Here is an 11,568-nt window from a genome sequence, read left to right as displayed (position 1 = left end):
AGTCCACTGTACACCTTCAGGGTCATATGTCACATGAAAACCAAAAGTGTACAGTTAGCAGGAAGGGGGGAAAAAAACAGCTACAATCTGGGTTTGGAGTTTTGTTGCTGTTCTTTTTTTTCTTTGTCTAGTTTCTTTTTTTTTTTTTTTTTTTTTTTTTTTTTCTTTCTAAATGACATCAGAAACAGCAGTATGCGACATTACGTGATGGCAGAGCTTCAGTTCATCCTTTGTCATTTTTTTTTTTTTTTTTTTTAATAAATAGGACAGGGGGAATGAATGAGAGAAAGAGGGGGAGAGAAAGAAAGAAAACCAAAGGGGAGAAGAGACGGTGAGAAGGGGGGGGAAGAGAGAGAAGAAAAAAAAGAACTCCTGGGTCACCTGTATGGAGAAAAAAAACAAAAAAAACAAACAGAGGAGACAGCAAACAACAAAGAGCAACATAATAATAGAGAAAACAAAGCACCATCACAATAAACTAGCTAGTCATAGATATCAATATTTACTAAATAATAAACGATATTGTGCAGCACGCAAGATAGACAGCGCACAGTGTGCTTTGAGGCAGCAGCCAAGAAAGCTTTAGTCCGCGTCTGTGAATACCCATGTGTGCATACCTGTGTGGATCAGCATGCTTGCATTCCAAAGGTTTCTCCATGTAATGATCTGCTAGGGAGTGTGGGGGGGCCACAGCCCCGTCCTCCAGGGTGTGAAGCGGGTATGGAGGAGATCAAAACTCCAGACATCCAGAGGCCCCCAGAACACAAGAGACCATGGAAGACCAACAGAGGGGCAGCCGCGCCACTGTTCCAGTAAGAGCTGAGGAGAGTCCCAGATGAGGGCTCGCCCAGCAGCCGCGGAGCAGAAGTCAGGGGGAGTTGCAGTGACGCGCCCGTGAGCTCCGCCGGCCCCCAGCTGTGCCTGAGTGACCGAGCCCCAGGCCGAGAGGCCGGGGGCACCCCACCTCCAAAGGGGCCCGAGCGAGCCCCAGGCCCCGACAAGCGGCCGCCAAGGAGTGAGCCGGTGTGTACCCGGACGCCCACCCCCAGACACAAAGAACCACCAACACACCGACACCTGAGGGAGTCCGCCACCGGCAGGGGAAGTGGTGGTGGGTGGAGATAGGCCTCCAAACCTTGGAGGGCCTGAGGTGCCTAGTCTAGTTTCAAACGCCAGATCTGAATGAGGGTGGGGGAGGTTCAATTTGCCATGTTGCAAGGAGAGCTTAACTTCTGTTTCGCTAGCTTGCCCTGCGCTCAGTGAATCTGCGTTGGACTATTCCGCCTAGGCTGCACTGTCGAGCGCAGATCCACTGAGCGCTCAACACAGACAGCATCGTCAGAAGGAAAGTTAATAATAAATAAATTAAAAATATTATATATTATTCATACATATCGTACCGAACCGAAAGCACTGTATCGAACGGTTCAATATCGATACGAGTATTGTTGCACTCCTAATATATACACACACACATATATATATATATATATATATATATATATATATATATATATATACATAAAAACACCCAGCACGCTCCTGCGGGCGGTTTATCCTTCAAGCTCGGGTCCTCTACCAGAGGCCTGGGAGCTTGAGGGTCCTGCGCAGTATCTTAGCTGTTCCCAGGACTGCGCTCTTCTGGACAGAGATCTCCGATGTTGTTCCTGGGATCTGCTGGAGCCACTCGCCTAGCTTGGGAGTCACCGCACCTAGTGCTCCGATTACCACGGGGACCACCGTTACCTTCACCCTCCACATCCTCTCGAGCTCTTCTCTGAGCCCTTGGTATTTCTCCAGCTTCTCGTGTTCCTTCTTCCTGATATTGCTGTCATTCGGAACCGCTACATCGATCACTACGGCCATCTTCTTCTGTTTGTCTACCACCACTATGTCCGGTTGGTTAGCCACCACCATTTTGTCCGTCTGTATCTGGAAGTCCCACAGGATCTTAGCTCGGTCATTCTCCACCACCCTTGGGGGCATCTCCCATTTTGACCTCGGGACTTCCAGGTTATACTCGGCACAGATGTTCCTGTACACTATGCCGGCCACTTGGTTATGGCGTTCCATGTATGCCTTGCCTGCTAGCATCTTGCACCCTGCTGTTATGTGCTGGATTGTCTCTGGGGCATCTTTACACAGCCTGCACCTGGGGTCTTGCCTGGTGTGATAGACCCCAGCCTCTATGGATCTTGTGCTCAGAGCTTGTTCTTGTGCTGCCATGATTAGTGCCTCTGTGCTGTCTTTCAGTCCAGCTTTGTCCAGCCACTGGTAGGATTTCTGGATATCAGCCACCTCCTCTATCTGCCGGTGGTACATACCGTGCAGGGGCCTGTCCTTCCATGATGGTTCCTCGTCTCCCTCCTCTTTCTTGGGTTTCTGCTGCCTGAGGTATTCACTGAGCACTCGGTCAGTTGGGGCCATCTTCCTAATGTATTCTTGGATGTTCGTTGTCTCATCCTGGACTGTGGTGCTGACACTCACCAGTCCCCGGCCCCCTTCCTTCCGCTTAGCGTACAGCCTCAGGGTGCTGGATTTGGGGTGAAACCCTCCATGCATGGTAAGGAGCTTTCTTGTCTTTATGTCAGTGGCTTCTATCTCCTCCTTTGGCCAGCCTATTACCCCAGCAGGGTACCTGATCACGGGCAGGGCGTACGTGTTGATGGCCCGGATCTTGTTCTTACCATTCAGCTGACTCCTCAGGACTTGCCTGACCCTCTGCAGGTACTTGGTGGTTGCAGCTTTTCTAGCGGCCTCTTCATGGTTCCCATTCGCCTGTGGGATCCCCAAGTACTTGTAACTGTCCTCTATGTCTGCAATGTTGCCTTCTGGTAGTTCAATCCCCTCAGTTCTGACTACCTTCCCTCTCTTTGTTACCATCCGACTACACTTCTCCAGTCCGAACGACATTCCAATGTCATTGCTGTATAGCCTGGTAGTGTGGATCAGTGAATCGATGTCTCGTTCACTCTTGGCATACAGCTTGATGTCATCCATGTACAGGAGGTGGCTGACAACTGCTCCGTTCTGTAGTCGGTATCCGTAGCCAGTCTTGTTAATGATCTCACTGAGGGGGTTCAGGCCTATGCAGAACAGCAGTGGGGACAGAGCATCTCCTTGGTAGATCCCGCACTTGATGGTGACTTGTGCTATGGGCTTGGAGTTGGCCTCTAGTGTTGTACGCCACATCCCCATTGAGTTCCTGATGAAGGCTCTTAGGGTCCCATTGATCTTGTACAATTCTAGGCATTCCAGTATCCAGCTGTGGGGCATTGAGTCATAGGCCTTCTTGTAATCAATCCAGGCAGTGCACAGGTTGGTCAGTCTGGTCTTGCAGTCTCGGCTGATTGTTCTGTCTACCAGTAGCTGGTGTTTTGCGCCTCTGGTATTCTTGCCAATTCCTTTCTGTGTCCCGCTCATGTATTGACCCATGTGCCTGTTCATCTTAGCCGATATGATGCCTGACAGGAGCTTCCATGTAGTACTGAGGCAGGTTATTGGTCGGTAGTTGGAGGGGACCGGTCCCTTCTTGGGGTCCTTGGGGATCAGGACCGTCCGGCCTTCAGTTAGCCATTCCGGGTGTCTCTCGTTAACTAGCAGCTGGTTCATTTGTGCTGCCAGACGCTCGTGGAGTGCAGTCAGCTTCTTCAGCCAGTAGGCGTGAACCATGTCGGGCCCTGGTGCTGTCCAACTCTTCATACTGGAGACCCTTTCTTGGATATCTGCCACTGTGATGGTTACTGGACCCTGTTCAGGGAGGTTGCTGTGGTCAGCCCTCAGATCCTCTTGTCGCACCTTTCTGCAACTCCGTTAGTTGGCTAACCTCCCTCCGTGCTACTTTGATCTTGCCCTCTAGCCTCCTTCTCCATGGAGGGTACTGCCCCTTGTCGCTGTTCAACTTGTAGCCAAGCATCTCACTGATCACTGTTGCCGTATTGTAGATCAGCTTGTTAGTGTCGGTAATCGTGGTTGTAGGTATTGCCCGTAGTGCTGCATTAACATCATCTAGCAGACCTTCTGAGGGAACTTCACGTAATCTTGGTAACCGGCTACGCGGGATCCAGGTTTCAAGCTTGGCCATGATCCTATTTTTCAGGTCAGTTCCTCTCGCACTCAACGATCCTTCTCCTATCGCACTTGGGGCTATGTACCCAATCTCGGGTGGGGGTGATGATATCTCCCCCCTGACCTGGCGTCCTGACTCCTCCTTGCCGTAGCATTTGTGTTGTACCTCGTCAATCTCTAGCTGTGAGAGCAGTCCCTTCTTTCGAATGTTGGAACACTGAGCTACTAGTTGTTTCGCCGTCATTGTGGATGTTGGGTATTGAAGAATCCATAGGTCCCTCATCCTATTCATGTAGCCCCTTCCGCCGGGGTTACTTGCATAGTAGCATTCCAACAACGCCCTGTTTTCGTCTCTTGCCCACCGATGCCTTCTTGTTCCAGTAGCCCACTTTTCGTCAGGGTGCCCTGGTTCCTCAACACCTGACGCGGACCTTGTTGATCCGGGCGACGTCCGAGCCGGCATGCCTTCATATTTATCTGTCTCGCTCATGTCTGCGGTAGGCTTGCTTAGCATAGGGGGTCTAGCCTTAGGACCCTTACTGGATACAGACGTCCCAGGCAGGAATCGAACTTGCGATCCTCTGTTCCAAAGGCGTGTAGTCTAACCACTACGCTATCCAGCTGCATATATATATATATACATATATATATATATACATATATATATATATATATATATACACACACACATATATATATATGTTTTCTGAAGCTTTAAAGTGCTCAAATGTTTTGTTTTTGTTAATAGTCACTATCTCCTTGAGGGGGGGAAAAAGATTATTAGATATAATAGATTAACTAAAACATAACATTTTAAACCTCTGCAACCTCAGCTTCCATGCTGACTGACAATTATGCCAGAAGCAAATTGTGCCAGTTAAAATTTAAATCAAGTGACTCCAACTTCTGTCATCCCACTTTGCAGTTATCTATTTGTAAGAAATGTTTGGAATCATGTATGATTTTCGTTCCACTTCTCACGTGTACAACACTTTGTATTGGTCTTTCACATGGAATTCCAATAAAATTGATTCATGTTTGTTGCAGCATGTAAAATCCTTTTTATTCTAGTTTTTCATTCATTGGGCTTTTTCTATACAACAGCCACATGACATAGCTGCTTCTCAGAACTAAATAACAAATGAGTGAACTATTTAACTAGCATTCTGGAAGATCATATTACTCGTTACTGCCGTGTGTTTCTATGACCGTCCTTGGAACAGAATATGAGATCACATCATCACAGCCATTTGGATCACTTAGAAACAACTAGCACTTGTCAGCATTTCGTCCGTTTTTTTCTCTTTTTTTTCACCTCTAGCTCACTCTGAAAGTTTATTTCACACAATCTCACCCCCACACATGACTGTCATATAATTTAACACCTACCGAAGTCTGATCAAAATAGCAGGTTGCCAAGCTGGCACAGTACTGTGTCCCATTGTGCTTTCACAAGAGTCAACAACATTCTACAGTAGTAAGGCCAAAACCTTCACACATCTCTCATCCTCAGTTCATACAAGGTCGTGCATCTACATGTAGAAAGGGCATAAAGTCGTTCCATTTTGCATTGTTTGATTGTTTTTTCGAGTAACACTGAATCTCAAGAGAATAGCATATCTACCAAGTTATTTGAAAATAATTGTGAAAAAGTATTGCTAAAAGAGGTTTGTGCTGACCTGGCTTCCTCTGACCTAAACCCAAACTCTTGTAAAAACTGGTAAAATTGGCTGTGAGCCAGATTTTATTGCCCAGGATAAATCCTGACCTCTCTAATTGCCAGAATTGAACTAACACTTTCCAGTTTGTTTGGGTTTTTTTTGGAGGGGTGGGGGGGTTTCAGTAAAAAAAAAAAACAAAACATTTTTTTAAATAGCCTAGCTCTTGCTGAGGCAGAATAATATGGGCTGACCATAAAAGCCATTAATCTCACAGCAGAGCAACCTTTCATCAGAACCTTTACAGAATGTTCAACCCAATGCCCTTAGGTTCTTGGTACAGTGCAAGATGAACTTAGAGCTGATTTAGAGCTATCTCTCAGTTGCCTTACTGGATTCAAAGCTTTTTTGTTTATTTCACCTATAGGTTAGACTAAAACTTGCAAGAGAAGACAAAACAAAACAACCAAAAATACTTTCATTTACTCTTTCAGGCAATATGGCAACATTCATTGCTTCTCTAGTGGATTGCATGGGAAATTAGTTTGCATCGTACCTGTTGCCTTTTATACTGCAATAAAAGACTAACATGCATGCAATGGAGGTGAAGGAATACCATCCTCAAGTTTCAGTTGAGGGTATCAGAGCCCTTACATTTTGCTTTTCCCATGATACCAAGTGTGGGTTATTCCCTAAGGCTGAGCTCTTTTTTGAAGTATGAGGGAAGATAATACTTATACATTCATTCTGTTGTCCAACATCATGTTTGAAAGAACACAGTGTGTGTTGTAAAAACTGTGCAGAGACCACCTCAAGCTAAAAAAGGTGTTCCTGACTCGACTACTTTTGTGGGATCTAGTGAAAATTCTGCTCAGATGACAGTTTTCATTGTTCTCGAGGTACCTCGTGAAGTGTTTGTCAAAATGCATTGAACACAGCTTTCTTGGGATGAAACCATAGATTTTATATAAAGGATGTAAATAGAGACCATGTTATTCTTTTTCAACATTTTTTTTTCAAATTCAGATTTATTTGCCACATATATCATTGTATAAATATAAAGTGCATTTAAATGCATATGTAAAAGTCCACCTGTACACAAATAAAGAAGACACTGAAGAAGACAAATGGAGATGAATTTCATTTATTTAGTTATTTATTCAAATATTCACTAACTTACCTAACTAGTATCACAACTATAGTCAAGGACTTAGTTGACTAGTGGTAGATAGTGGGTCAGGTGAACTTGCCCTGATGGTCTAGGAGTATAAGCCCCTCCTCATTACTTCCTTCTTACTGTCTTCATAGCCAGCACTGTTGCTTCCATATATGACTTATTGTCTAGAGATATGGGGTAATGCATATAAAACAAATACTCTTCCTAGTTTCAAGTTACAAAAGAGCTATAAGAATTATAAATCAATCAAAGTACATAGAACCAACTAACATTTTGTTTATTAATCTGAATACCCTGAAATTTTATGATTTAGTTGAATATAAAATGGCACAGGTAATGTATAAAGCACAAAATAACTTGCTTTGCCGCAGTACTCAGAAGCTGTTTAAAGTCACAGAGAGTCAATATGACTTAAGGGGAACAGATTTCTTTAGAAAAACAAGATAAGTACAAACATAAAGCAGAGATGTGTTTCTGTTAGAGGAGTTAACTTGTGAGTAGTTATGACAGTGATTAAAAAGTTGTAGTTCATTTTCCTTGTTTAAAAATGTGTTTAAAAATAGAGTATTAGAAAAATATATAAATCAAGAATGAAAGGAGCCAAAATAATAATACTGAAACTCTTGCTTATTTTGCTTTGATTATTTTAATGAAATTTAAGTTAATGTAGTTACTCATCTGAGGTGGAAAGTTTTTTTTGATGTCTGTTTGTTTTGTTTTTGTTTGTTTGCTTTGTTTTCTTTGTTTTCTTTTACTCTTTGCTTCGAGCCCTATGTATATGAGCTGCATGCTAAAAAATCTTTTGTTAAAAGGGTTGGCGTAATAAGCATATGCTTCAGCCAATACCTTTTGATTAGCCTTTTCTCGTGCTTTCTTGCTTTGTGGTAATCTTTATTCTGTATTCACTGAGATATTTGAATGCTAATCAATCAATCAATCAGAGCACATGGTAGTGTCTCCCTGATGGGAGCATAGAGAACAGTCTTCTGTTAGAGTGACTGGAATCCCTTATGATCCGCCTGGATGATTATGACCTGCTCAATGTGACGGCTGGGGTTGGCACTTCTCTCAGGTGAATGGACTATCCTGCTGAAGGTCAAGTGGTCCATCAGGTGCAGCTGCCCTTTCAGATGGTGATGACGCAGCCACACAGTCATAGGGAGAGGGAGTAGAGAAGAAGGCTCAACTCAAAATCTTGGGGGAGTACAGTGCTGAAGGTGAGAAGCCACTTGGTGGTCAGCCAGTATGATCACCAAGTCTGGAAACTTAGGATCCAACTACATGGGATCTCCAAGCTAAGGTCACTCAGTTATTTGCCAGCCTGAAGGGAAATATCATGTTAAATACTGAACTGTAATCTATAAATAGCAGTCTAGAATAAGCCCCTTTCATTGTGTCCAAGTGGGCAAAAATGGAGAGGAGCAAGTGGACAATGGTGTCATCTGTGGATTTGCTGGGGCGGTGTGCAAATAGTAGACGGTCCATGGTGACAGGCAGGGAGGATGTGATGAAAGTTTTGATGAATAAGGGCTATGGGCTGATAGTCATTAAAGCTGATGAGCTGGTGTTTCTGTGGAACATGGACTATGACTGTCTTATTGAAGCATATGGGAATAATGCACTTAGAATACAGAAACATCTGTGCCGCATATAGTTTAGAAGTGACAGAAAAGATACCACCAAAGGTGGCTGAGAGCAACAGGGAAGCACCTGTGGAACTTCCAGTTCCAGACAGACAAGCAGCTGTTGGCCAACCAACCAGATATAGTGGATGACAAAGTGCAGAAGAGAACCATATCAGAGGTCTCTATTCAGACCAGTGCCCTCCTAGGATCAACCAAAAGACTGCACAAAACTCTCAAACGGCCATGACAACCTGAGTTTGAGGATCGCACGCACGCACACACACACGCACGCACGCATATATGACTCTTTCTTCTTTGACTTGTTATAATGTGACTGTGTGATGCACTGTTTGAGGTGGCATGTTCTGTAGTAGAGGACAATACATTACACTTCAGCTTGGAACAGCTGCAGATGAATTTCTGTCCTCATGAATCACCCCTGCTGAGGTGAAAATTGCTTTGTTTTTGTCTCAGAAATACCCATACTGTGCATCACCTAAAGTAAATCCTCAGGTGAAATTTGTTACTGTAGTGTTGAAGTTCAGTTATATTCTCCTTTATTTTATTCAAAACATTTGAAGTAGCACAGTGGTCTAAATCCATAGAATGGTGCTGCGGGTCTTAATGTAGTCTACTGGTCTTGGAGACAGTTCAGGTTCTGAGATAACATACAGAAATTGGATCCTCTCTTTGTTCAGTCATCTCTTGGGGACATGGGAATTACAATCATATACGAGTTTTAGGTCAAGCTGACAGTCACAATGTCATGTCTTTAAATGTATTAAAGATATGTGAGTCAAGCTTCACAACACAGAACACGCACAGACACAAACATCAGTGTAACTGATCGGTACTGACCACAGCTGGGGGGTGAGAATGCATCCTGAAGAGAGTGGGAAAGAATGTGTGGAGAAAAAAAAGTGCACTGGCATTAAGGACAAATCTGCATTTCTTATTTAAACATACAAAGCATAATATCATGTTGAACTCCCTGACCTGTTTTCTTTAGCACTCTTTATTTTTTTCCATGGCAAATTTTTAAATAAAAAGGCTCGGGATGAGAGGTGAATGGTCTTCATGAAAGAAAAAAAAAAAGGAAGTCCAGTCACTTTCTTTCAGACCTGTTAAGCCGTTTCTGGTTGTACATCCTTCTTGTTTCGATGCTTCCTTTCTTTACCATTGTATTTTCCTGATTCTCTGTACCGATGTCTTGTACCCTTCTGCTGCTTATATAGTCAGTACGCCCTGTGTACTTTGTTAAGGTGTTGCATTGCATCAGGTCCGGACCAGGACAAAACAGTCAGCTCTGGCATTTCTTGTCCAAATGGCCCACAATGATTGGTCAAAACAGTGCAGTACTATATGGAAAACACAGAAATATAGCAATAATAAGTCACATAATCACATTATATAATAGGAATAATTTCACTAATTTTACTAGGTTTTGCAGGTACTATTGTTCATGGATCAGCAGAAGCTGCAGCTGCTCCGACATATTGGTTAATTTGACACATTTTGCTGCATTTGTTTCTAGTTTCTTTTTCATTTTCTCTCTTAGCTTTTCTGCCCCAGCTTTTTCAGAGACATGCACAACAGCCCTTCAACTTGGCCCATGGCCAGCATAATTATAGTGTCAAAAAGAAAATAATTATGATAATAAAATAGAATTATATCGACACATCAGCCCAGCGATGTGTCCCAGTGTGTTGTGTTTGTGTTTTTTGCTCATGGCTCACTTTTTGTCTAAAGTTTTGCCTGCAGTGGTCTGCATCTAAGTCCATCTACATTCCACACACAACACTGTGACATTACCAAGCCAGATTGAGATTTTAAAAACAATTTTATTTGTAATACAAGGCAGCCTCTTAATAAATGCAGAATCCTTTTCAGACTTTGACAAACTCATTTTTTATAACATGATCTCATCCCTGTCCCTTTAACTTGGAATAAGTAAAGCATCTGTTGCTTACTTCCAGTTGTTCTAGTAAATCCTCTGTGGATTTGTTTTCCTCATCATTATTTTCTTCTAGCTCCCGTCCTTGTGTTTTTCAGTCTGATAGATGCACTGAAGACAGTAGGAACTGACTTACTCTGGTTCATCCAAACACATTTTGTCTAATTTAGTCTAATTTGTCTAAACATCTATTTTTCATGTTTTTAATTGCAGATATAATGAACAGAATAGATTACAACTTTAGCAAACAAAACACTTCAACTCAGTATTATTTGCGGACACAACAAAAGTGTCACAACTATAAGCCTTCATGGAGCAAAATTAAGAGCCAAAGAGTTACACCAACCATGTGCCAGGTCACTGTGTTCTGTCTTCCTGAATCAGCAAAGTCACAGAATGCAGCCAACTAACCCAAGATATAAATTTAAGACTCGAGCTCAAAGACAGCACCAATAAGTAAAAAGTAAAATCCTGCATGGTAACTAAAGAGCACAGGAATATGTCTCATACATTCCACACCAGGAATCCATAAATAAATGCATAAGTATAATGTATTAGCAAAACAGATGGCAAAAAAGTACTGTAGTGTGTCTTTACATCTTTTCATCCAGCCGTGTTGCAGCATCTCGGCTGGGTTTAATCTTATGGGGCAGGATATGCAGTAGCTGTTGCAGCTGCTGTCTAAAAAGAAGTAGAATTAGTGATATTTTAGAGCCCTGAACACTTTGATGTTGCATTTACACTAATAAGCCACAACATTAAAAACCAACAGACAAGTGAATTGAGTAACATTTATTGTCTCAATATGATAAAGTCTTCAGTTTTAAAGCCTTGGGTCCCATCATACCTGTGTATGTTTTCGATGTATCACGCACCAAACTCCAGAACAGGTACCTCTGTCCAGTCTACTCCCAAGGTAACTACACTTCCCAAAGACAAGGACATTTTTATGGGCTCAAAATGTGGTCATAAATATTTTGTACTTGTAAATCAGTTTTATACTTGTAAATCAGGATTTGTATGTGTAAAAAGAATTTGTGTGTGTGTGTGTGTGTGTAAAAAAGATTTGTATGTGTAAAAAGAATT

General features: G+C 42.8%; 1 long non-coding RNA gene across 1 annotated transcript; it reads right to left on the bottom strand.

The window, feature by feature from the left end:
- Positions 1 to 229: 229 nt before the first annotated feature.
- LOC146670288 (uncharacterized) lies at positions 230 to 1,144 on the bottom strand. The gene is made up of 2 exons (XR_014911876.1): positions 618 to 1,144; positions 230 to 381 (listed from the first exon to the last, which is right to left on the bottom strand). It is a non-coding gene; the product is annotated as an uncharacterized LOC146670288 (long non-coding RNA).
- Positions 1,145 to 11,568: the final 10,424 nt, after the last annotated feature.

Source organism: Rhamphochromis longiceps, linkage group LG5 (assembly GCF_057381845.1).
Source record: "Rhamphochromis longiceps isolate RC_006_pf linkage group LG5, R_longiceps_female_GT1.1, whole genome shotgun sequence".
In the NCBI taxonomy this organism is placed as follows: Eukaryota; Metazoa; Chordata; class Actinopteri; order Cichliformes; family Cichlidae; genus Rhamphochromis; species Rhamphochromis longiceps.
Note: the sequence above shows the minus strand (reverse complement) of the source record. Positions and strands in the feature narration are given on the sequence as shown.